This window comes from Apodemus sylvaticus, chromosome 14 (assembly GCF_947179515.1).
Source record: "Apodemus sylvaticus chromosome 14, mApoSyl1.1, whole genome shotgun sequence".
NCBI lineage: Eukaryota > Metazoa > Chordata > Mammalia > Rodentia > Muridae > Apodemus > Apodemus sylvaticus.
The window spans coordinates 23,699,019-23,720,150 of record NC_067485.1 but is presented as its reverse complement, the minus strand read 5'-3'; the positions used below and the strand labels follow the sequence as shown (position 1 = coordinate 23,720,150).

The 21,132-nt window shown below is 48.5% G+C and overlaps 1 protein-coding gene across 1 annotated transcript in view; it reads right to left on the bottom strand.

The window, feature by feature from the left end:
* Gfod1 (glucose-fructose oxidoreductase domain containing 1) overlaps positions 1 to 21,132 on the bottom strand; it is a 97,762-nt gene that overhangs the window by 6,610 nt on the left and 70,020 nt on the right. The gene's annotated exons all lie outside the window — the stretch shown is intronic.

Genomic DNA, 21,132 nt, shown 5'->3' with positions numbered 1-21,132 from the left:
CATGCACACACAACACCTAGTTGCAGTCTTCTGCATACAGAGGGCCTGAATCTGCTTGCCAGTTCTAAAAAATTGCAGTTTGGCTGTTTCAGGACTACATCTGCCTCTGGAACGCCTAGAACCCAGGTAAGGATGAAGGCTCTGGCAGAGGGTTGAATAATGATGGTTTGCACCACTAGATGTCATGCACCCGTGTCACACAGTTTTCTGACAACAGGTCCATGCTGCCAAGGACAAGTGTTCATGTAAACAGATAATCCCAACTAGGATGGGTAACAAATACAGGCCTGCACCTGCATTCTACTTGTGGACTATGGGCTCTGGCTACACTCTATGCTATCCCCCTACCTCAGAAGTCCCCCAAACAAACCATCTAGCAGCCAACTCTTCCGTTGTCCTCTATGGGACATGGTGATTGGCCCCCTTTTGAATTTGTTTTTTCTCTTGCAAAAACTACTAAACATATAGCCCAAATGAACTGTGAAATGGTGAGCTTCGTTAGCTCAGCCGATGAAAAGATTTTGGTGAACACTCTGGGAAACAGAGGATGAATATGCACAGAATACTACCCCGTCCTGAAATTGGTGGATAGAGCCTTGTGGATACAGTGTCTCTTCCTTCTGGGTTCTGATGCGTGTTGTGGCTTCAGAGTCTCAGGTTCTTATTCCTCATAGATAAGAACAGATGTTGTGAGCCTTGTGCCCACAGCCAGAGTGTCCCGCGCATATTGATACTCAGCCCTACTACTCTGCCCACAGCCTGGGACAGTCATGCTTTGCAGATGGGCTTGGGTAGCAACCCTTGTATATTCTATCCTTGAGTACAACTCAAACAGCTACTGCCCTAAGGGTGCTTTGCACATATTACTTAACACACACACACACACACACACTCCTTGGAACTGTGTAGATGGCCAAGAATGGGTAAGAAAACTAGAGTGTAACCTTCAAACAGAGCAGTCCAGCAAGTGGTCCGGATACAGAGGCAGGCGAAGCTCTGTAAGTTCGAGGCCCTACTCGACTACAGGGTGGGTTTCAGGACACCCAAGGCTATACAGAGAAATCCTGTCTAAAAACAAAAACCAAACTCACAGAGAGTCATGATGGGAGATGGCACCCACAAAGACCTTCAGTGACAAGCAAGATGACTCGGAAGTAGCAGGACATGAACAGGCTATGACTTCATCTCTCCTTAAAGAGACAGAAACATGCTGGAAGGCAAACTCCACGTCGTGGTTTGCAGTGGTTAACTCTTAACTCTAATCATTCTGGTTGGGTCTGATCTGTCTCCTCCTCTTTTGTAGTGCTCGGGCCTGACAATCTTAGTGGGTCCTCTCTCATTGACCTAAAGTACTCCAGAAAAAAAAAAAAAAAGAAGAAGAAATGCTATGTTGTTTTAGTGTTTGAAGGGGACAGGGAGATCTTAGGATGCTCTACTCAGGGTGATGGAGAAAGCTCCTTATCTCCTGGATCTCTCCTGGTCCTTGTGCCCACAAGAGCTGGTCAAAGCGCTGTTGACTTTAAACTCTGTAGGTTGCTGAGGCTCAGGCTGCGAGTGCTTCCTCCTCCTGTTCTTCTGGCTGTGAGAATCTCTTTGCATGTGATCCTGGCCAGTGAAATGCAAGGGTTTGTCGCACGCTAGGTGTGACCTCTGCCAGAGACCCACTGCCCTAGCTCCTCTCTTTCTGAGGCAGGGTTTGGCTAAGTTACCCCGGCAGAATTTGAAGGCTCACTGAGTAGAAAACTGGGATCTTCCTGCCTCAACTTCCCTTGTAGCAGGGATAAGAGATCTGGCATTACTAAAGATAAAGCTACTCTGGATTCTCCTCAGTCAGCCTCAGGAGACAGGCTGTCCCTTCTCTCTAGGGAAAGGATGGGAGAGCCTTTGCTCCCATCCCATATCATCATGGGCATATACCACATGAGGTGTGGTAGAGCATCTTCATGGGAACGGCATCTTTCCTCAGAGGCAGAGGAACCCCAGCTTTGCGATGTCCAACAATCTCTCAGAATATTCCCACAGCAGCAAACTTAGCAAAGGCCCTTGGAACGACACATGGGTTCCATCCCTGCACACGCAGTAAGGACAAAGCAGATGAAAGGCAGGCGAAGTAGCTGAGAAAAACATTTGTGTGTTTGCAAGCCTGGAACATTTCCTGAACACCGAGAGTGCTCCATCAGAGTCCTCCACGATCACCAGCAATGGGAGCAGGCAGGCATTCTACACATCCACTGCAGCTGTGACTGAGACCAGCCACCCTGCCGCTTCGCCACAGCCACCAGGAGCCATCATGCTACAGCTCCAAATTCAGCTGGCTCACTGAGGGACCTGTCCCCGTGCCCAGAAATGAATGTCTTGGGACATGGCCACATCTGTCCATGTGGTCCTGTGTGACCAAGATTGGATGGTAGAGAGCACATTGAATTGTCTCAGGCCATCTAGGGAGGGCTTCTTAACTGTCCTCTTCATAGACCCAGACCTTAAGCCAGACATAAGACCTCTGCATCTAAACTAACTTCATTTTTAGGACCAAGATCTCCATCAACAAATCACGTAAGAGCTCCCTGGTTATGAAGGAGAAAGATGGAACCTTCCCACCTATGCACGGAGCTGAGGCTGGGAGACACAAGAGGCAGGCAGGGAGCCTAATGGGGGATAAGCATACCCTCAGCTGAGGGGGAGGGCCATTGTTCTTCACCAGAAGCAGCCTGATGCCCTCCTGAGGTTTCTCATGGGAAGTGGAAATGAGGTTTCTTCCAGCCCGCTGAGTGTGTTTTCTGTCACTGGGCTAAATGCCCACGGCCTTCACAAGGAATTAATGCTTCAGAGGGAAAAGGTCTCGTAGTTACGAGACACTAAAGCTATCTTGTAAGCAGCTGCTTTTCTCATTTCCTTCAAGCTCAGGGTCTCTCAAGTCCCAGCCCAGGTCTTGACCTCCAAGAGACTAGAACTTCGGTGGGCTGATTCTCCATGCAAATATTACTTCTGCATTCTGGGAACCCAGGTGAGAAGTTTCCCATGGACACCCTGAGCAAAGACCCCCACTCTCTGCTCTCCTGTGGAGCAGGCAGAAGGTGGCAGCCACCCAGTGGCCAGGGCCATCCCAGGCAGAACCAGCCAGGATCTTCAAAGCATCCTTCCCTGCTGTTGTATTTCCAACTCTACATTCCCTTATCTAATCAGGGTGGAATCTTCAAGACGGATGCCAGGTTCCCACACTCCCTCCTGATCACTCCACTTGTGCTGACAGCTCCTTATCCTCTGGATTCTCTGGGCAGCTGTCCCAGCAGACGGGCAAAACTCCCAAAAGACATTCCATCAGATAGGGTCCCCTTCGTCTGAAGATCAAGAGAAACCCTTTCTGCAGGTAACTCCTCAACTTACATCCTGACCCTTGATCTTTCCCTCGGGTAACTCCTTTAATAGTCTAACCCTCCAACACTCCCAGACTCTAACTAGTCATAGGAGCTCCCAATCCAATTAGTAGAGGAAATGAACCAGGCCATGAGTGCTTACAGGATGCAGAGATGCAAACAATAAATACAGCAGGAAAGAGGAGCTATCCAGCGGCTCTGGGCAAGTGAGAAAGCTCTGCTTAAGAGATAACATTTTAGCTGGGTTCTGAAGCGTGTGTAGGAGTTTGCCTATTCAATATTCAGTTGATTTCCATTTAGAAAAATGATCTAAAAACAAAGGTACTAACTTGAGATCCAGAAGCCACAGACTCTGGACGGTTTACAAAATATTATAAGTCGATTGTGAAGTGTGATTTTCAGAATTAGGCTCATTAGATTCCTAAAAGAACCTACCATTCAAAAAAATTTAAGCTGTGAATATAGAGAAATGGTTCAGTGGTTAAGAAAAATGTACTGCTCTTCCGGAGGACCTGAGTTTGGGTCCCAGCACCCTCATTGTGTGGCTCACAACAACCTGTAACTCCAGCCCCATGGGGCCTGACGCCTCTGGCTTCCATATACATAGATGCATAACATTTTTGTTCTTTCTTTGCTTGAGACAGGGTCTTACTATGTAGCTCTGGCTGGCCTAGAACTCGCAGAGATCTGCCTGCTTCTGCCTCCTGAGTTCAGGGGACTAAAAGGTGGCGCCATCACACTCAGCTCTAATTTTTTTAAAATGAGATCATTTTGTTCTGCTTTTTAAAGGCTAAGCAGAAGCAGATCTTGAAGGGAACAAACAGGACTGAGCCAGAATCCTGGCTACAGCGGGCATCACCATCTTCTCTGGAACATTTCGTCAGCTCCACCCACAGCAGCTCGCCATTTAGGCCAGGCTAGCCCTGACTCTGTCCACTTTCTCTCTTCTCCCAACTCTTCCCCACCGCTGCTTCACTCCCCCATTCCACTCCCCAAAGTCTTTACACACACACACACACACACACACACACACACACTGTCATCAGCAGGGATGGCTCATTCAATCCCCACTGCTCCTGGTCCTTCCTCCATACAAACTCCACTAAAGAGATGAACCCCAGTTTTCTATTGCCAGAGCATCCTGACAGAAACAACGTTCCGATTCAGATGATTCTTCTGATCACTGTGTGTGTGTGTGTGTGTGTGTGTGTGTGTGTGTGTGTGATAACACTACTTCAACAAGTACAAGGGACTGGAGATATGGCTGAGTGATTAACAACACATACTGTTCTTGCAAAGGACCCCAGTTCTGTCCCTAACACCTACATGGGGCAGCCCATAACTTCTGCCTCTGCAGGGACCTGTGTTCACATGCATGCACACACACACACACCTCACCCCCAACACACATAATTTAAAATATTTCTAAAATAGCAACGACAGCCATGGGTTAAGTGATTACTTTCTTCCAGAGGAGGCTTAATGGTTTACGCACACAATCTGCTGTCCAGCCTGTAGCAATCCTGGGAAACAGACTCTGATAGAGATAGGGAAACTAGGCCTTTAAGAGCCTAATGACTGGTGACTTGGCTTTGGTCACCAGTCATATCTGGGACTGAAACTGGACCCCCATCTGGTTTGATGCGCTGCCCCTGTCTCTGAGAACCCTGACTCCAGGCTAGTGTGGTGGGTCCTTGCTCATGTGTGCACACTGCTCTATACTCCCCGTTCTTGCCGGTTACTGGGGCCTGTGCACACAGGCAGCGTCTACAGCACATAGCCCCAAAGGAGGCTGGGAAAAGAGCAGGCAACTGTACTGAGTGAGCATCGGAAATGAGGGCAGAGGGGGCTGGGGAGCCTTACGCACAGCTGGGTGGCATTTCAAGTCTCAGAGCAACTTGATTAAGTTTCCACCCTAATTCTGAACTTGAGATGGAAGTGGGTCAGGGTGACCCATATTCAGCTCCTTTGTCACAGCCCCGGGTGCCGTCACTGGGCCAGGAAAGAGGGTCACCACTAATGAGAGGCCGTGAGCATGGCAGACGGCGACAGATCCTGAAATTGAACTTGGAAAAGTAGCCGTGCAGACATGGGGCTCACCTCAAGTCCAGCGTGTGCCCCGCTGCCGCAGTTACAGACTGCTCCCACAGAGGCAGGGTAGGAAGTGACAGAAAATTATATGGAGACATGGGAAGGACAAGAGTCCCTCTACTCCACAGTCTGTTTAAACCCCTCTCCAGGTGACCTACACACACAGAATATTTCTAATGTAGAAATACTGTTGAGTAAGAAGGTTAAAATAGCAATAAAACAGGCTTAAGGTCTAAATGGATGTAACCCGAGGAAGGGCGGCATGGCTTACAATTATTAACACGTTTACAGTAGAGGTGTCCTAGTCTCCTGAATCCTGCGATCCAGAGTTTAACATCATTATAACCCTGTCAGGTACCCCTCCGTGCCTCTCTTGTTTAAACTCCTTAGCAACCCCTGGACGATCTTAACCAGAAACTCCCTAAATCTCACATCTAACTGTTGAGAGGGGAGTGAAGTGAGACTCGTTCCAAAAGCCTGCACCAGGACATTGCTCCTGTATCCCATAATGCCTTTCTACTAACTCTGCATCTTACATTTGTTAAACATGTCTTCTAATAAACTACAGCCGTGCTCCTTCCTGACTTATCCTGAAATACTTTTCCTTCAGCAAAGTCAAGGGCCTGGCTTTACCCAAGCTGAGGTCTCTTGAATCCTCCGGACTCTTCGGATCTCTCTGGCAGCAGCACGGAACTATGTCTCCAAGCCCTTCAACACCATGATCCCAGTCTCTGGCCCCAGTTCCCTTTTGCACAGGAGCCCTATGAAAAATAGGAACTTCCTGTGCTGTTTCGTGAGCAATACCAACACAAAATGGGCATCTCAGATCACACCCCAAATACCATACATCTCCCCGAGGCTATAAAGTACCAGGGAAGATGTGTTCTTGGGAAGCTGCCTGCTAGTTCCTCCCGGCCTGCACATTGCCAGACTTAGGCTCACAGTGTTTGCATGAAATGTTATGGAATTTTTGGTAAGTAGGGCCTAGCCACAGGAAGTGGGTCACAGAAGGCCTTGAGATTTATATTGCACCTCCACTTCCGGTCCCACCTGCATGCTTCCTGCTGCCTATGTCTTCCCTTCCATCATGGACCATATACCTCCAAGAAGCCATGCTTCTGTCATGGCTTGGTCACAGCAAGGAGAAGCAACTCTACACAGAAGGGAGAGGAGTTTCTGCTTTTGGCCTAGGGGAGGTGAAAGAGATGTGTGATGTCAGCAGGTGTGTCCGCGGGAGCCAAAGCGCTGAGCTAAAGGCCAGCTCCAGGCAGGTGGATCCGGGACAGCCTTTTCATGTCTTCAGGCTGTACACGTGGACTAGCATGGAAGAGCAGGAAGGCGGAGGAGGGAACAGCTAGGGCTGTGAACACTTAGCAGTTGAGTCATGCTAAATAAACAGCCAGATGGTGTCCACTGTGGCTCAGTTGTCACGTGTGGGTCCAGAAAGTCATGCAAGTGGGGTGGACCAATCTAGAGCCAGAGTGAGGTCTAGATGTCCGTCCAAACCCTGAAAATCGCACCGTGAGACTGGCAGGAGTAAGATTGTTTTCTCTGGTTATACATCCCAAAGTATGTAACCACATTTCTGCCATTGTAGAAGAAGTTATGTAGCCTGATAGCCGAATTACAGGTTAATCATCCTGTCTCCCCATAAAGACATTCCCAGCAAGCACCCTGAAATTCCTCTTCCTGCAAATGAAGCATTCCTACCACCTCAGCCCTGACTAATGACACTAACCATGAAAACCCCTACCCACTCCCCAAGGTTTATATAATAACCCTTGTTACCCCCAATAAAGAGAGCTGCTTCACTGAAAACCATCTCTGGAGAAGGCTGTGTCTCCTGCACTTGCTCCAGCCAGAAACCCGGTGGGACCCACCCACCCTGACTAAGCGCTTTTCCTTTCTGCCCAGTGTGTAATGGTGCCTGGGTTCCCTGAGGGCAGAAGCAGACATGGCTGGCAATTCTGGGGAGCAACCACTCTTCAGTCTTGACCATCATTCCCGGAGATTCCCCCAACTAGATCCTGGGAGTAGAGAGAAGTTAGAGCTATAGCAGCCATAATTTCCTTATAGAAGTAGTCACTTAGGGGGGAATGGGGGTGGGGGGTGTGCAAAAGGCAGAACATGGGACCATTGGCCCATCAGAGTTACACACACACACAAAAAAAAGCAAATGGTGGAATTCCTTGGGATTCTAGATCAGACAACAGTTCCAATCCCTAGCCCCCTGTCAAGACGGTGGCTTAGAACAGCTATGAGTCCAGCTATAGAGGAATACAGAAATGTACTTTTTCTACTCCATAAGCGTCAGTTCTCATCGTGTCTCCCAAAGCTTTTCTCAGGCAGAAAAGCTTTAACCCCGCTTTTCTGCCTGCTGCTTGAAGCCAGTGTTTTCGAAAGAAACGCTATCTTCTCTGTGGGTAAGAAAGACCAGAGACGTTAAGCTAAGTTAGGCAACATCTCAACAAAGAGAGATAAGGGGGTGGACCTCAGTGGTAGAGCAGTTCTTAGCATGGACAAAGCCTTTGCTCCATCCCCAGGATGGAACCAAAAACAATAAAAAGAGAGAGAAGGGAAAGAAAGAGAAGAAAATAAGCCAGGAGCAGTGGTTCATACCTGTAACCCCAGCACTGGGGGGAGGGGGTTGTAACCCCAGCACTGGGGGGGGGGAGAGGGGGGGGAGCAGACCATTGGAGGCCAGCCTAGGCTACAAGGTTGAGACCCTCCCCCATCTTACAAAATGAACAAAGAGGAGGGAGAGGAAGAAGATAGGGAGGCAACCTCTAAGAAGGATTATACTTTACAGGAGGGATCTGAGAATATTTACTCTGAAGGTGTTTGATTGATTGATTGATTGATTGATTGATTTATGTTGTCATTGTTTTAAAAACAAGACATGCTACACAGCCCTAAGTTTCTGGTCTCTCTCGAAAAGTGAAAAGATCCAGAAACACTAACTGTCTTCCCCGAGAGCCTCCGGCATAATATGGCACCGTCATGGGTTCTGTGGTCCCCGCCGCTGCCCCAATGGGCTTCTCTGCTCCCTGGCTAGCTCTTGTTTCCCTAGGTCAGAAGTTCAGGTAGCATAACCTGGTCCCTGATGGGGCCCCCAAAGCCCTTCTGGGGAGTAGTCTGCCTCTAAGCACATTGGGCTGTTGGCCAAATTCAGTCCCCTGCGGTGGTGGAACTGTCCCTGTTTTCTTACCAATGGCGGCACAGTTTCATCTCGATCCAACATCCCTGCCACATGCCAACACCTACCTGCCAAACACAGATTCTGGAGGCTAAACCCTCCTCCCACGGGCCATCTGACTCCCTCCGGTAGCACTCGCTATGGAGATAGTCTGCCTAGGATGAGCTCCGGTTAAATCAGATACTTCCACCCACAGTCTCCTTTGTGCCGCTGAGTTGGGGGGGGGGGGGCGGTGCCGAGGGGCGAAGTCGTCTGAGGGCACTGCCTAGCAGTGACTCCCTCCCAACAGTCTGCCCATTTGCACAACCTGTCAGGAGCTCCAAAAAGCTGCTCTGAGCAGGGGATCAGAGGAAGCAAAGAGCCGTCAGTGTCTCCCAACACGGTGCCCCTCCCTGTGTCTGCACGACCCATTGCCAACGCTCGCTCTCTCTGCAGCTGTTGCTCCATCAGATAGCCTTGGTGAGGTACTCCAGGGTTTTAAAAAAACCTATTACTAACCTATTATTAGTCTCCTTGTTTCCAAGGTGACTGTGTCCTCACGTGGACTCTCTCCAGAGAGTGCGGGCAGGTGTTGGGTGGGGCAGGGGAAGGAACAGGGGACTTGAACTGTTCTGTGTCCACAAAGTGCCACACCAGTGCCATGTGGCCCGTAAATGACAAAATGGGGAAGTTGAGGCTTAGCTATTACAACTGACTAAGACCAGCAATACGTACCAAAGACATGATGCATGGCGGGATCGTGAGCTCCAGGCCTCGTGCCTCCCATTAAAAAATAAAAGTATTTACACTGTTCATTTATTGGTGGGAGGGGGGGTGCATGTGCCGTGTGTGGTGTCCGTGTGGAGGTTGGAGGATAATGAAGGTTGGTGCTCTCCTCCTCCCGTGTGACCCAAGTCAACTTGGGTTTGCCGGGGTCGGTGGCAGACATCTTTCCCGACTGAACAATTTTAGGCTAGACAGAGGCTGTTTGGGGAGGGAGGTGCCTATACAGAATGCCTGAGCTTCAGTGGTTCCCAAAGCACTCAGGAATTAGTCTCCCAGCCCTGCAAGCATACTGAGATGTAGGAGCCATGAAGGTAGCAGTGTCTGAAGAGCAGAGAGGGAAAGAAAGGACAGAGGTCACCCACAGGGCAAGAGGGCTGTTGCTCTTTTTTTGAGGTCAGCCTTCTGATTACTCCATATCTGAGGCAATCTACCGGTCAGATCAACTGAGAGATTACCACCAGGGAGGAGGGTGACTGCAGTGACTACAGAGACTGGTCGTGGTGGTGACAGTGTTCTCCAACCAAACGCAAATACTCCAAAGGCTCTGTCCCCCACAAGACAGCACTAGTCATCTTGGCCAAAGTGCTGTGTGACTGTGGACTTGCCTGAGGTTTTACCTCAAGACGAGAAAACATCGTGGGGTCATACTCATGATATCCAGGGTCCCAAGACCCATAATACTGCAGGCCCTTGTAGGGACCAGAGCACCTCAAGGTGGCCAAATCCTACCCAAAGAAGCATCCTTTTTTTCCCCAGTCGGGCAGACAGGTGACAGACACAGTGGGGACAGCAGCTGGTTTATAACCTCAGACCCCAAAGAGCAGTGTAACTAGGAAACAGTCACAGTCCCATAGCCTTGGGCAAACCAGATCCGGCTCCACATAACAGCTGGGGATAATCATCAGCAAGCCATTTCCTAGAGCACCTTCACCTACAATGTCACCACACTGCTGTGCAGTCAGTGAGCAGGCCCAGTCAGTGGTAACCCAAAGGCTGCGTGCTCATGTTTGGAGACTGAGGAAGAGTCATTTGGGGAGTCTGCCCAGCCCTTCTAGCTTGTTGGTATGTTGAGATGTACCCCACCTAAGAGTCTTCTTAAGGGGCACAGTTTCTATTGTTAGGTCTCTCAGGCTGTCCAGATATTCAGAAATGAGCCCATGCTGGACTGTGGAAGGATTTCTGCTGGTTAGCATTCCTCGGACACTGGTGAAACAGGTTTTCCGGTCCCCAAAGGGAGTCAGTTCCCTTACCTCTGACAGAAGGGACATACTGCACTCCATATATGAGTGCACCCATCAGCATTATCAAAGCCCAGGCTCGCCTCTGGGCTCCCTCAGTATCACAAGTTCCTGGGACACATTTCAAAGGTCACCACAACATCCTTGCCCCTTAGCCTTCCCAAAGCTACTCTTCCTCCTTTTATTTATTTATTTTTTTCTTTTTGAGGTAGGGTTTCTCTGTGTAGCCCTGGCTGTCTTGGAACCCACTCTGTAGACCAGGCTGGCCTCGAACTCAGAAACCCGCCTGTATCTGCCGCTTCCCAAGTGTTGGGATTAAAGGCGTGCGCCTCCACTGTCTAGTCTACTCTTCTTCTTTTTAATCTGTTTTGTCCACCCTACACTATCTTCTTGCTCTATCTCTTGCTCTGTCTGTCTCTATCTCTGTCTCTTTCTCCCCTCCCTCTCTTGCCCCCCCCCACTCCATCTTTATCTCTAGTTATCTTTCTATCACCACGACTCTTTCTGGCTTCCTTGGCTCTAGCCTCATCCAGTCTGCTTTCTTTTCTCTCTGCTCAGGTTTCTTCCAGATGCCCCTGACTATTTCCTCTCTCCTATCCCAGTAAAGACTTTCCTCCTAATCATTATGGAGCGGCCATGCCGGCAGTTTCATTACTGTACCCCCTCATGCACTGTACCCTGTAATGCCAAGCTAGTGGTTTGCTTTCCCAGTAGCCTTTGCAGGGAATGTGTGGGGACACACATGGGCTTGCCCAATCTTGGATCTCTCCTGAACCTGACACAGGAGACGGGAGGGAGGAAGCCACAGAGCCACGCTGACACGGGGCAGGGCATAACACCTCATTGACAGGCTGTGGTGGCAGAGATGCTAAGAAAGGTTTAGCTGTTCCATTCCAGCACTGCCTCGTGCCACAAAGTCTGTCCATGCTGGCTGGGGTCCCTGGTGCATTGGGGACTGTCATTCTTGCAATCTATTTCCCTTGCCTCCTATAATTGACTGTAAAAGAATTAACAGAATTTCCCAAAAGTCCCAATCAGTTAAGATCAGCCCTCTGGCCTCTCTCTGTGTGTGTGTTGGGGGAGGGGGACTGAAATGCTCTTCAGACACCACGAGTTACCTAGCTCTCTAGACTCCTTATGAGGCAAAGCTGGACAGACAAAGCCCTTCACACCTATTAAGAAGCCAACATGTGGCAGACTAACTGGATAGAGAGGAGTAGGGAGCCACGGGATATGGATCCGGCTTGTAAATGCTGGGAGCCCAGCCACTCCATCCAGAGGAATGAACCTTGGTTCTTGCTAAAGCCAAAGTCACTACGCCCATTTCTAAGGGCTGCTGTGAGTACAGCTGACCCAAGGCTGAAAATGACCAGAACCAGGCTGGCTGAGGTCAATAACAGATGCGAATAAAAACCACATGAGTCAGCTCTAACTGCAGGGATTCAACACAAGTCATTGGCTGAGGGCTAAGTGTGTGACAAAGCAGTGACAGGAGGAGGGGACAGGTCCATAGAGGTCCCAGGCCCACCGTGGTGCAGGAGCAGTAACCGGAGGCCCGCAAGCTCCCTAAGAGGGTGGAAGACAGCAAAGTGAGCCACGCCCAGGATTTTACACACGGCACCGATGCCAAGTTCACTTTATGCCATGCAGAGCCCAGGCAGAGAGACGTTGAAAGCATTACTGCCCATCTGGAGTGGCCACTGGGAGACTAGGCTAGACAAATGTAGGGCAAAGGTGGCCCATTAGCTGCTTCTAGTAAATAAAGAGGGCTTGGCTAGCTACGAGAGGCTGTCGATTAAAAAATTCTCTGTCTACATTACAAACCTCAGCTTTGGTTGCTGCTCCAGGTTTAATTTGTTTTGAGAGGGGAGGAGGGTGTTTCATATAACTCAGGCCGGCCTTGAACTCCCCGTGTAGGATCCTCCTGCCTCCACCTCCCAAGTGCTGGGATTACAGGAACACACCCACAAACTGTTTTGATACTGTTCTGGAATTGGAGGTCAAGCTCCAGACTTCCTGCATGCTATGGTTCCTCTACAGACTGAGCCGCATCTCCAGCCTGCAGCTGATGTTTGGATAGGTGTGTGCTTCTATCTTCATGCTAATAATTATATCCTGTCAATAAAGCTCAGCACCTTAAAAACTGAAGATGAGAAATGAGTGCTGAGAGTGTGTTTACAAAGCACTTGACTCCAGATCTAACTGCCCCCCACCCCCCAGCTAGCTAATGTCTCCTCTCCATAGCCCTTTCTCTTAAAGAGACAGCACTTCGTTTTCCATCTAAGGTGAAGGTTTGTGCAATCCCAGTCATCCAAACATAAGGCACTGCCCACTGGGAAGGGAGACTGATAGCACTGAGCCACCCCACACACTAGAGAAATGACTGCTTGGTTGTTTTCCTTGCAAAAATTTGCAAGCAAAGCAGACTGTTTTTAGTGTGGCTTAAGACATCCTTAAAAGCTGATCTGACTGGGCTTACGAGGCCACCACAACTTCCTTCAGAGCTAGAACAGCCCACGGCCCTCAAGATGGTGTCAGGTGAGGAGGATCCTACCTACAGATGCGGAAGTGGGCTAGGGATATTCTTTTAAAACTCTGTGTGTGTGTGTGTGTGTGTGTGTGTGTGTGTGTGTGTGTGTGTGTTGTGTGTGATGCATGCCATATCACATGCATGAAAGTCAGAGGACACTTTCGGGGGCTGGGTCTATCCTTCTACCACGTAGGTTCTAGATATGGAACTTAGCTCCTCAAACTTGGTGGCAGCCATCTTGCTGGCTCTGGAAGGCCATCTATTTGTTTGGTTTGGTTTTTTTGTTTTGTTTTGTTTTGACAAAACAAGGTCCTTTTCCATAGTCCTAGCTGTCTTGGGACTCACTATGTGGACTTAGCTAGCCTAGAACTCAAAAGACCTACCTGCTTCTGCCTCTGGAGTGCTAGGAGTAAAGGCATGCTGGCCCCACCGTGCCTGGCCTGCCCTGACATTTTAATACTTTTCCATCCCTATGCTATTGTGAGCCCCTTAAAAAGAAGCCAGGCTAGAGGAAGAGAACGGCTCCATCCCTGGGAATGGTGTCCCGGCAGGGCTGTGATGGTCTCTCGCCTGCATCTGACCCTGCCTCCTTGGAAGGACTCACTGAGATGAGGCTCTGCAGGGACAGTCCTGGGAGAAGGCTGGCTGGGGATACTGGGGAACGAGTCTCTCATCAGACGTGCCAAGGGCTTGGGCAAAGCCTATGGGAACATGGCTCCTGTCTCAGACCAACAGATGTCCCCAAGGATGTGCTAGATACAGACAGTAAGGTGAAGATGCACTGGCTTGGTTCTCTCTGATCCCCAGTTGGGGAGGTGGGGCGGGTACCCCCGACTCACCTTGTTCTCACTAACCCCTCCTGCCCCCACATCTCCTGATCACACCAGTGGGGGGACTGACCTGGACCTCCTCAGCTGGTGTGGGTTCACAGGTTCTTTGAACTTTGAGAAGTGACCAAATCACCAAACGATGCAGTTATAGGAACGTATCCCCCCATCTGAGTGTCATGGGATTGTATTATAACATTTGGAGAGAAATGGAATATTCAACGTGTACTGGACTCCATGACAGTGACTGGCGTGAGGCCACTACTCCAGCACTGGCTAAACATGGAGACCTTTCATTATCTACCTGCCTTTCCCTATGAAGCTGAGTCCTTAGCAGTTGCTTTGATTAGAAACAACAGCAGCAGCAGCAGCAGCAACAACAACAACACATACAAACACACACACACACAGAGGCAAAAGCCAAGATGGTTAAAAAAAATGAGGGTGGGGTGTGCTGTATGTGTTGGTATTCTGTCTGGACTCCACCCTCCCAGTTACTTGGCAACAGCCAGGTATGCTCCTCCCCTCAGTTACCTGGCAACAGCCAGGTAGGTCTGGCCCACTATAAAAGGGGCTGCTTACCCCTTCCTCACTCTTATAGTCTCATACTCTCTTGCCTCTACTTCTCTATTCTCTCCTCTCTGCATCTACTACTCTCTTAACTCCTCTCCCAATGCCCTAAATAAACTCTATTCTATGTTATACCATTGTGTGGCTGGCCCCTCAGGGGGAAGGGATGCCTTAGCATGGGTCCACTGAGACACGCCCTCCCCCAGGCTTCACCACACCCTCATAGAACATATATTAATACCCTTTATCTTTTTATGATCACAACAGTGTGGTCCAAGCTTGAGACACCTTAAGCAGAGCATCTAACAGTTGAAAGTCATCCCAATGATTTAAGAATAAAATGTAAGACAATTCTACTCTCTTAACGTCTATGTGTTATCTTTTAAGCCTGTGCTGAGTTATTAGGAAACAAATACTTTGTTATTTGGACTTAATTACTTCTTAACTGAAGTTGATGAGTCTTTTTTTTTTTTTTAGCCTAGAAGCACCATTTAAATTAAAAAAAAATCATTGGCATATTAAAGGCACAGTAAACAGAGACTAGGAATATATATTCTAGAATATTCTATGCACATACCACCCCCAGCCATAACAATACATTCTTTAGAAGGGAGGGAGTTTTATACTGGCCAACACTAGTTTACCACCACCATCATGTCTGAGTTTCACAGAGGCTCTTTAGTACTTCCTGGTAATTTTTAATAAAAGATGTAACCTTAAAGATGAGCATAGTTTCAGTGAGGTGTGAGAAAAAAAATGGCTGTCTACCTCATAGGACCCCTGAGGTGGGAGTCTGATGCGGTTAGTGCCTTCCTGACCTCCACAGTAAATAGTTTTCTGAGCTCTCTGGTGCAAAGCAAAATAGTCAGCCATCTTTTGTGCAGGTTGATGTGCAAAGGAAAATGGAGAATTTTGCTATAAATCATCTTAAACTCCTCTAGAATTAGTAAACTTCTCGGCCCACATAGTTGAAGTTTGAATCTATCTTTTCATAACTCCAAGGTTATTTCTCCCAGTCTTAAAAGGCAGACCCCCAGCTCCTGGAAGAAGGATTTCCTAGGGTGTGGAGGTCAGTCAGATTTACTTAGAGGCAGCAGAGTTTAAATTCCATCCTTGGGGGTATCTCTGGGCTGGAATTCTCAGATAGGAACTATGGCGTTGGTCTGCCTTCCGCATCTGCTGACCAACAGGGAACTGCTACAGATAACCTGGTTGCTTAGCAACTGCTGCAACCCAATGCCTGGGGGAGAGCAGAGATGGTGAGCGTTGGATGCTATGTTGATGGTCTAATGTCAGGCAAGTGTTATCTCAAGATAGCACAGGCAAGAGAAATTCTACACAGGCACCTGTTCCTGTGCGCTCTCACCTTAAGGAAACGAAACGGAAATCAGCAAGCTAACAGTGCCACTGGAAACTGTAATACTCCCTGTCCCCTCCCTCCCCACCACAACCTCCAATACATCCTCCCATACAGTCCTTCCCAGCTGGAGAGCAGTGGTGACAGGAAACTTCCTTAAAGATCACCATAGTATCTTCCTTCGTGGTTTGTATCCCTTGCAGCTGGGGTTAGGAAGTTAAGAACTTAAGGTCTACAGAAGACTCTTACCCCACACTTGAGCTTAGAGAATATTGGGGTTTTTTTTTTTTTTATTTCTAGTGGTTTTGTGAGAACTGGCCAGATCATCCAACTAGTTCACTGAATAACTGTGTGCTTGTTTCTCGCAGGCTAAAACCCACAAGTATTAAACATGGGGATGTAGGCAAGGTTTGATGTCTGAGACAAAGGTTACCCAGCACCCCTCCCACCTCGCTCCTACTTCTAGAACCTAAATCCTAAAGAACAATGGGGACAGGAGTTGAAGGTCATCCTCGGCTACAAGAGGAGTTCAGGTCTAGCCTGGGCTACATGAAACTGGGTCTCAGGCTTCTCCCACCAAAATAAACAAAATCCTAAAGAACACAGGTCAAAAAATGGAAGCACTTCCAGAGAAGAATAAAAGCAAACAATCTATAACAGCACCACCACACCCACACCGGGCATCTCTCTGTCTTCATAACAAAGAGCTGAGGTAAGTGACTTACAAAGAGAAATGTTTGCTTTGGCTCAGTCTTGAAGGTTTCAGCTCATAACCAACTGGTCCCGTTCTCTGAGCCTGTGTGGCACATGATGGCAGGGACTGGAGACGTAAAGCTGCTAACACCACAGCTGGGAACCAAAAGAATCAGGAAGAGGCAGGGACTGGATCTATATCCCCCTCAAGATCACATGTCCCAGTGACTGGACTTCATCTCATAAGCCAAACCATATACACTGTCCAGCCCCAGGTATTGTGTTATAACAATGCAAAATGGACCAAGGTAGGGCCCATGTTTTCAGAAGGAATTATCAAAATGGGACAAACAGGCAAAGGACATATCCATCAGGATGACAGGCATGGCCTTCGGCACCGTCCTCGGCCAGGAAGCACCAGGTCTGCAATGGAGAGCCTACAAACCCCTGACTAATCATTACAGCCCTGCTGTGGAGACAAATGGAGGCAAAATAAAAGGCAGAAGGGCCCTCACTTGAACAACCAGACCCTGACTACTTGGAACCTGACCTCTATGACTCATGATATCTTACACAACTCTTTCAAGCCTAACTCCTAAAGACTCATGGCCCTTACCCCACCTGGCCAATCTTAGTAGACAACAGGCTGCAGAATTAACTACTTGACAAGATAGCAAGATTCAAGCTTATCTATCCACCACAGAATTGGCCTATGAGACATGATGAAGTATTGTCTTTAACTGTGACAAAAGAAAGCCTGTTCGGTGGGCTGGTGAGATGGCTCAGTGGTTAAGAGCACTGACTGCTCTTCTGAGAGTCCTAAGTTCAAATCCCAGCAACCACATGGTGAATCCCACTTATCTGTAATGATATCTGACGCCCTCTTCTGGTGTGTCTGAAGACAGCTACAGTGTACTTATTTATAACAATAAATAAATCTGTGGGCCGGAGCGAGCAGAGCTGGAGTGAACAGAGGTCCTGAGTTCAATTCCTAGCAACTACATAATGGCTCACAACCATCTGTACAGCTGTGGTGTACTCATATACATAAAAAATAAATAAATATTTTATAAAAATGTCCTTATAAGAGTTGTCTTTGACTCTCACTCTTGCACTCTTTGTCCCTTTTCTCCCTGCCTCTTCTCCCTATCCCCCTCCCCCACCACTCTCCATGTGCTCCTGGATGGCCTCCCTTTCCTCTTTAAAAAAAAAAAATCTTGTTGCTTCCCAGAGCTAGTCACCATCCTAACCCACACCCTCATCCCCATCCCACCCCTACACCCCCACACCTCCCACCACCCATCTCTTTCTGCCCATCCTCTATAGCTCTGCCCCCCCCCCCAGCAGTATATTTTCTTTAATAAGTTTTCTCCAGTTAATCTTTTCTATACTTGTTCAGGTCTGGTAAGTGGCACTTGCAACCCCACCCCTCGCCAGTGATATTTGTCTTCTATGGGATTATCTCAGTTTTCCTTTCTTGAAACATAACAAGAGCTTGGTGGATCGGTCTGACGTTCGGGTATTAGGGAAGAGAAACCGCACGTGACCCTGGGAAGGCAGATGAGGAAGAAGGGGGGGCTTCAGCTTCTGGCTTCTTCCTCGATAGGTGTGGAGAGTAACATCCTGATCCACAAAGATAACTTAATCTATGACTGGTGACAAATGCCAGCCCCCTTTCCCTTGAGCTAAGGAGTTTAGAGTGCCCGGATTGAACTCATGACCTCCTCACCTTCCTTCCCACCAAAGAAACTTCCTTGGCTTAAACGTCCTATCAAAGTCCAAGGGGAGGAGGAAAGGGTCACAGCTGCTATTTATTGAGCATTGTCTGCCAGCCACTGCGTCAAACGTTTCTTCTTTGATCGTCCCTGCAGTTAGATTACTGCCTCCATTTTATGGAGGAGGAAACTGAAGTTCAGAGATCATGCATTTGGCCAAGACAGCCTCCTGGTCATAATTTGAACTTGGGCCTGAGCAACAGGGTGGAGTGTGGGTAATTACATAGCACCATCACCCCCAGGGATGAGGACCTGTTCCCAGGAGATGGTACCAAAGATGTGAGTCCTACTGAAGGTGAGCAAAAGATACCTCACAGACAGAAGGGCTAGCACGCTGAGAGACTTCACGAGCTGCCTCAGAATCCAAAGCCTTCCCATCTTCCCTTGGTCCCCTGCTCCCTGCTTCTGGGACAGGAATCAGCTTTCTTCCAAGTTCCTTGTCTCCCTGGAGACAGGATTGACCAAGTAAGGAAGCAGTGGCCAAAGGCTTCTTACTCAAGGTTAGTAACCACGGAAGACTGGACCCATCAGCAGACAGACAGAGCAGACTCAGTCCAAATACCTGGACAGACTTCTGCCACATACTATTATCTTCTTGTCTGATTTTAGAAAGAATTATTCACAAATCGGCTTTTCTTCTGCAGGCCCAGCACAGTCTCTCTTAGGTCACCAAATATTCTCCAAGTCCAGTGATTCTCCTAAAAACCACTTGCTGCTGTCCTGCAAGTTGCTGACAATTCTCACTCTCTCCCCTTCCTGCAGAAAAGGGGTGTGTAGTTTTCCAAGTGATGTTGAGCTAAAAATAATTAACCTTCGCCACTGTCCCCATGCACGTAACACATTTGTGTATCTACTATTTCATCTGACGGCTTATTACAACAATCCTTCACACGGGAGCGAACAACTCCTTTTTGTCCCTACAGTCTTGAGGTAGTTGCAGGTTTTAAAGTGTCAGTATTGTAATCCCCGGAACCTGTGAATGTTCCCTTGTGTGAGGGACAAAAGGCGACTCTGCTGATGCTCCAGTAAGCCAAAGGTCCTGAGAAAGTGATGAGCTCAGATTAGCCAGCTGGCCCACTGTACTCGTGGTGCTCACCCTAAGATGGGGGTGAGGGTCCCTGTGTAAATACAGGTTGTAGGGCAAGAAGCTGGGATGAACTCACCCTGAGGTCACCAGCCGGGATCCGGCAGCTGCTAGAAGTTCCCAGACAGAGCTCGATTCTGTCAGTATGCTGGACAGCTTACCTCTGGGACTGTTAGCACACTTAGACTAGTGGATGAAAAGGAGAGGGAGTAATTCCACTGAGCATCTCCCTCAAAGGGACAAGGGACAACAGGCTTCAGGACCATGGCCCCTCCATCTGAGGACAGTGCTGCTCTGAGAAACTACCCTGAACTTCCCAGGTGGCTTTTTGTCTCTTCCTTCACTTACAGCCCTTGGCTATATCCTGAAAGGCTTGGGAGCCATAGCAAATCATAAACCGAGCAACAGCTGTGGGGAAGGCCTGAGGCCCTGGTACCAACTGGTGGGTAAACATCTGCCTCATCTGGATCCTGGCTAGAAACCAAGCCATACTAGGAGGGCAGAATGGGACCAGGAAACACGTCTGGCCAAGGGCCAGCAAAGGCTCAGGAATAGTGAACCAGTAATGGTGACCTGCAGTGAGGTGCAGCAGAAAGGACACAGGTCCGTCTGGCACCTCTCCAGAGCGCCCTTTGACTTGATGAGTTTGGGGACAGAGGAGAGACAGGGGTTTTGTTGTTTGTTTTGTTTTAAAAATAAAACATGTTTTAGATGAAAAGAAACCAAGTGCATTCGGAACTAGATCCAAACTCTGCACTATTTTTTTTTTTAAAACTATTGGGCTTTTGAGACAGAATTCCATTACATTGTTCAGGTTGCCCTGGAACCTGCTATGCAGCCCAGCCTTTAAGTCTAATCCCCCTGCCTCAGCTTCCTCAGCGCTAGGATTACAGGTCTGTGATACCACCCTTGTGTTGCATTAGTTTTATTTTCAGCATGTGGTGGTGTGAGACAGGCCCTAATGTGTACCTTAGCCAGACCTCAAACACAGCAATACTCCTGCCTCAGCTTCCTGAATACTGAAATTTGCATTAATCTTTTTTTATGGTATATGTATGCATGTGACTCTGTGTGTGCACAGAAGTGTGTGCAGATGTGTATGCAGAAGTGTATGAAGTGTGTGCAGATGTGTGTACAGATGTGTATGCAGAAGTGTATGAAGTGTGTGCAGATGTGTGTACAGATGTGTATGCAGAAGTGTGTGCAGAGGTTAGAGGCTGATGTCAGACATCGTCTATCACGTTCCACCGCATCCTTCTTTATTCCTCTTATTTATTTATAGGGAGGTGGTGAGCACACACTGCAGCACATGTGCAGAGGTCAGAGAACAACCTTCCCATTACGTGGCTGCTGGGGATTGAACTCGAGTTGTCAGAATTGGCTGCAGGCACCCATATGCACTGAGCCATCTCATGGGCCCTTATTAGCCTTTATGAGTTATTTACTTGCATGTGCAGATACAGCATGCATGCATGGAGGTCAGACGAGGACAACTGGACCCTTGAGAACTGGAGTGCACGGCCTTTGTATGTACACATACCCATCACCATGTCTAGCTACCAATCTGTCCAAATCTTAACTGGGGCTGTTATTTGAATGTGTATTTATAGAAGTCCCTAAGCTGTGTGCTTA